This window comes from Macrobrachium nipponense, chromosome 42 (genome assembly GCF_015104395.2).
Source record: "Macrobrachium nipponense isolate FS-2020 chromosome 42, ASM1510439v2, whole genome shotgun sequence".
NCBI lineage: Eukaryota > Metazoa > Arthropoda > Malacostraca > Decapoda > Palaemonidae > Macrobrachium > Macrobrachium nipponense.
This window is the reverse complement of record NC_061103.1, coordinates 44,473,767-44,480,079: the sequence shown is the minus strand read 5'-3', so window position 1 is coordinate 44,480,079 and position 6,313 is coordinate 44,473,767. Positions and strand designations below refer to the sequence as shown.

Below are 6,313 nucleotides of genomic sequence, written 5' to 3'. Positions count from 1 at the left end.
AGTCAGATTAGATGAAACTTAGCCTATATTTCTGAGCCACGACTGGAAAGTATGATCATAATAAATGTCAATGTTTCCCCCAGTCACATTTTTCCATTAATTGTTTAAATATATCTATATATACAGTATATTATATATATATATATATATATATATATATATATAAAACAGTACATATTCATATCCATATATAGATTTCTGACCCACATCAGGATCGAACCCAGGCCTTTAAAATGACTGCAAGGAGCCACCACTGAACCACCAACTGTGTTGGTGGTACCCATGCCTTTCGGCCTGGATGACTGGAATCGATCCCGATGCGCGCCAGATATAAAATATACTAATAATTATATATATATATATATATATAATATATATATATATATATATATATATATTGGCATTGAGAAAAGCACAAATATATAAAACATTAAATAAGATTGCCTGTCATGTCATAACCTAGCTTAAGAACAATCTAAACAAAGCTTACTCGGGTAGCGAGCTAAAATCTACGGTCAAATAGCCCGTTGTTTCACCAACGAAAATTAAAATAAATACGCTAGATTTGATTGTTCTGTACCGTTTAGCATGCACATTGCTCATTTTTTTTTACATTTTCAATCCGATAAATAAATCATAAATATCCTATCGTGAAATTCCTGTATCTTTAACTCAACGCTAAACACCTTTTTCAGGGCATTTCAAGCTTTTCCATAAACCTTTCCTATCCCCGTACAACAACAACAACAACAGCAACAACAAATTAGTTTGTAGGCTTACTTCCCGTGTAAGCGAAAAGTTTAACAGAACTTGGAAATGTGTGATTAACAGAAACTACGACGGTTAACTTCCATAGAATATTACGGAATAAATATTACATTATACATCTAATTTTAGCATATGTAGATATGTATTCTAACACGAGTATACTGCACATAATCACTAAGAAAAGGGGAAGGTTAAAGAGATTTAAAAAGGAAAAGATAAAACTTCCAGAAATAACCTTCAAAAAGCATATTGTCTTAATCTGTGTAAATTTATGAATATATGAAATAAACTGGGAGAGCATGAAGGAACGTATGGATGAGTACACTGCACATAATCATTCATAAAAAGGGAAGGTTAAAGAGATAATAAGAAAATGAAAATGCAAAAAAATAACCTAATATAAATATAGTCTTAATCTGCGTATGTTTTATGAATATACGAAATAAACTTGGGGAGGGGGGAGAGGGGAATGCATTATGCATATGAAGCTATTTGGTTCAAATAACGACATTATCCTATGCAAAATTGTGACCTCATTACAATATAAGCACGTTCAGTTACTGCGTTTGCCGTGTCTGTATGCAAGTATACAGTGAAAGAATATGAATTAAAATTATTCAAACTGCAATGCTATTATGTTTCATTAACGACTTACGCTCTGCAAAATTGTGGCCCAATATCAGCATAGGTAAATTCAGTCACTGCGTTTTCCGTGTCTATATGAATGTAGAACACATAGGAAAACAAGGCGTGATCCAACCTCCAGCTTATTCGGGTCGCATGCTAAAATCTACGGTCAAATAGCGCGTTGTTTCGCCAACGAAAAGTAAAATAAATATGCTATATTTTATTGAACATAATTGTTCTGTGATGTTTAGCATACATATTATTTATTCTTTATGTTTTCATTTTAATAAATGAATCGTAAATATCCTGCCCTGAAATTCCTGTATATCTCTAACTCGACGCAAAAACACCTTCTTCAGACCTTTTTAAAAGGCTTTCCTAACCCCCAAACAAGAACAGCAACAGCAAGATCAACAACAAAAACAACAATAAGTAGTGTGTAGGCTTACTCCCCGAGTAAGCGAAAATGTTAATTTAAATTATCAAAATTACATTATTCAAGATAGGTATACTATCCTTTCCTATGTAGAACTACAAAATAACTGATGAATTTAAATTACGTTACTCCAATTATACAATTATACTATGCTTTTCTCAAGTACTCCAATGAAAGTTGTTCATGAAAGGTAAGGCCTTACAATATACTCTGATAAAAGCTGTTCAAAGTCAATGAAAGTTAAGCCCTGAAATATTTCTACTTTAACAACACATAATGGCCTTACACACTTGACACTTAACTCCAACATCATTTCCTTCAATAAGTAAAATAGCACTTTTTATTTTACACTTATCTTCTTCAATTACTCTGATGAAAGTTGAAAAAAAAAATTAATAAAAGTTAAGAACCTAAAGTATTTCTCGGAACCTTTACATAACACCATAATACATGTCTCTCTCTCTCTCTCTCTCTCTCTCTCTCTTCCAGCACGGAAGCTGGAAAAAAGAACAACTTGATTTATGGTTAATTCGTTCGACTACCTCCTGCCCTTAAGTAACGGAAGATTAAAGGACAAACTAGTTCATTGTGGGTTGGCCTTTCTCAGGCTCTTAAAGTCTTGTTTAAATAATAGTCATTCAGTCATATATATATGTATTGTATGTATGTATGTATATGTATGTATGTATATATATATATTATATATATATATGAAATATATATATTATATATATACATATGTTTATATATATATATATATATATATATATATATATATATATATATATATATATATATATATATTTATATATGTTTATCTATATATGATTGATTTTGTATTATATTTGGCGTTACAACCAGTATAATACACAATCCAATCAATTCATATATATATATATATATATATTATATATATACATATATATACATATATATATATATATATTATAATATATATATATATATTACCTGGCTATAATGGAATCACCACAGAAAAACTTTTTGTCAAAAATGAAACAACTGAACTGGCGGTTATCTCGACTTCAGTTAAGGCACGAGCAAGACCACGCTATTCCAAGGGCGTTCTATAACTAGGCCTAAGTGTGTTTCTGTTGTGCAATATCAAAATATTCTCCTAATTTCGATTTCAGTTAAGATATATAAGCAAGACCACACTAGTCCAAAAGATGGTAAGCTTTCTTACATAGTAGTAGTGACCCCCAAGGCTAAAATTTTAACCCGGTACGTAACCACCTTTGCAAAGGCGTGTTTAGTACCAGCCAGTTGGCGATGGCCGTAAAAACGTAAATGAAAGACTGTAAAAATCATTAGGATAATGACCCCTAAGAAATATTAGTCCCAGATAAATGACCCTCGAACTTCGCTTTGGGGGGAGGGGTCACTATCTAGGAAATAACCAAGGCGTTGCATGATTAGGCCTAAGCCTACTTTGCACAATTAGACTTAGGCCTAAGTGTGTTTGAATGTTGAAATATCACTATATTCTCTTAATTTTGATTTCAGTTACTATACAACCCAAGGCTACCTTATTTCAACGGCACTGGAAGATTAGGCCTAAGTGTGTTTGCATGCTGAAATATCTGATTATCCTCGTAATAAGTTTGTTAAAAATGCATTTTCGAAATATCAAAATATCCTCGTAATCAGTTTGCTAAAAATACATTTTGGGACAGTCCTCATAATGATTTACATAATGAAAACGGCTAATAATTTGTCTATAATCACTAGCATTTACAGTATAAGTGAGTTAATGACGTAGCTATTTCGATAACCGATGACCCTACGCTAATAATATGGCAGTTAGTATAAGCGTTTATAACGTTGGTGACGCTTTATCTTGATGGGAGTTATTAAATAGAGAAGTCACTGATAATGTATGATTGACGTACGATGTGATATTACATACGGCATGAAAAATCGAAGACAGTGGACGGTGCTCTGTATAAATTTCGAATAACATACTTTAGCTGTTAAAAGGAAGTTCATATTTCAAGGATTATTTTTAACAGATAAATAATAGGTAGTGGTTAAGGCGAGATAAAAATGAAAGATGGAATCGTTCCGCGAAACTATGCATGAATAAACAGCATTAACTCAAATTTACTATATGTTATTCGAACTGATTTATGAGAACTGGGTCTAATGACTTAGTACTGAGCGGGTGACGAGAAATTCTTGAACAGTGAGGCGGAAGAATTTTTAAATTCTCAACTGAAAATCCTAGGTAAAAAGTAAAAGTAGTTAATTCTAGACTCGCATATACATGAATAAAAATTATTATTACCAAACTTCTCAAAATAAATTAAATCAATGAAGCATTGTACGAGAATTACAAAGACAAACCTTATTATATATATATATATATATATATATATATATATATATATATATATATATAATATATATATATGTTGTGTGTGTGTGTGTGTGTGTGTGTGTGTGTGTGTGTGTGTGTGTGTGTGTGTGTGTAATGACGGAATACTTAAAAAAATACATCACTTCCCCCTTTTCGTGTAAGTGTGCTTACATAATCCCCACCATAAAAACAAAGACAGAATTGGACTAATATACTGATGTAAGCACGTAGCCTATATCACCCCTCCCCCTTTCCCACACGTAGTGGCGTGCTCCATAAGAGAGAGAGAGAGAGAGAGAACGGAAGCCTGTCATAAAAAAAAATTAAAGCTGAAGTAAAGGCAGTGAGGCCTCAATATTTCATATATATATTATATCTGTGTTAGGAAAGGGGCCCTCTCTCTCTCTCTCTCTCTCTCTCTCTCTCTCTCTCTCAAGGACTCATGGTTCAGTTAAGGGTCAACTATGCCTACGCGATTATTATGCAAATTGGCCAGGAGTGCGGTGACGGGAGATTGGGCTATGTATAGGGATGCAAATATGTCAAAAAAAAAAAAAATTAAAATATAAGACTTTTAGCAAATTATGCAACAGGGTCAACTAGCATTTTCTTTGGGGGGGGGGGTGGTTTGTTGTTTGTGGTATGTGCATACCTAGTTACTAGAGTAGTGCGCAATTGGAAAATCGCGTTCGTAAAAATGGATGCAAGTGAGCAGGAGTGATACACATGGATTAATAAATAAACAAATTAATTAATTAATAATTAATAAACACTATATAGTATAAATGTAAATCGTGGCATAATAAGCAAGAGAGACGCACGTGAATAAATAAATATACAAATAAACGAAGTTTATAACTAATAAACACGTTTTATAAATATCAATTAAATATGGTAATACACGTTTATGTATAAGCCCAAATATATTGACCTACGTATATCAGTATATATTCATAGGCCTATAATATATATATATATATATATATATATATATATATATATATATGTATATATATACACATATACATTATATACAATAAAAACCTTGAAATTTAAAGAAATATTAAACTTATATAATACATTATATATATATATATATTATATATATATATATATATATATATATATATATATATATATATTATATAATATATATATAATAAAAAAAAACTTGACATTTAAAGAAATAAATTAAATCGGTCTAATACTCACCGCGTGTACTGTTGTTTTTCCCCTTTCGTCTTTCAGAAACTCGTGGACGAATTCGCTACAACAACAACAACAGGAACAACAACAACATTGTCAGTTAATTGTGATTTAAATCATCAGCTGTTCATTGCTAGTCTCGACGATAACACTTTTTATTATTTTATTTTTCCACTGCTTTTTAACACGACACTGACAAATCACAACGGCATACTGTTGCGTTCTAGATTTGCTCTATATTATTTTAGCCGTTTAAAATTCTCCGGAAATCTTGATAGAGAGGATATATATCTATATAGAGAGATAAACTATTGATAGATAATATATACATATAGAGAGCAATTTCAAAACTACGGCTTTGTAATAAAAAAAAATATAATAAAAATATCTGTCAAATCCTTCTCTTTGTATATCTCTATAAATCTTTACGTGCCGCCGGACGCGAATTGTTCCTTATCTTAAGTATACCATTTCCCCCATTCCTTCCCCCCGTAAGGACGAGATGAATGTTGTCCAAAACGAGAACGAAGCAGAATCGGCTGCGGGGAGAGTTTCAGATCAACGAAGCGAGAGCGGCAAAAATTACACGTTTGTCTCTTACGGCGTCCGGATGCCGACTGAGGGAGGGAAAGAGGACAGGAGAAGGAGGAGAAGCCCTCCTCCTCCCGACACCCAGCTGTTGCACGTGGTTCCAGCTGCGCCGACTCACCGCACCAACAACAGGTAGCTGGTGATGATGTCTCTCTCTCTCTCTCTCTCTCTCTCTGGCACACGCACACATACACATACATACATTCGTGCAAGCTTTGCACATGTATTCGATAAGCGTTCGTCAACACAGGGTTCGGATATATATGCAAGAAGGGGCTGTGTGTATATATACGCTTCCTTTCCGTCTC

At 32.8% G+C, this 6,313-nt stretch overlaps 1 protein-coding gene across 4 annotated transcripts in view; it reads right to left on the bottom strand.

Annotated features, from left to right (window-relative positions):
- LOC135213179 (somatostatin receptor type 2-like) overlaps window positions 1-6,100 on the bottom strand; it is a 252,641-nt gene extending 246,541 nt beyond the window's left edge. For all 4 annotated transcript variants that reach the window (XM_064247143.1, XM_064247142.1, XM_064247145.1 and 1 more), the window contains exon 1: window positions 5,421-6,100. The gene's annotated coding sequence lies outside the window, so the exon portion shown is untranslated. The remainder of the gene's footprint in view (window positions 1-5,420) is intronic.
- Window positions 6,101-6,313: the final 213 nt, after the last annotated feature.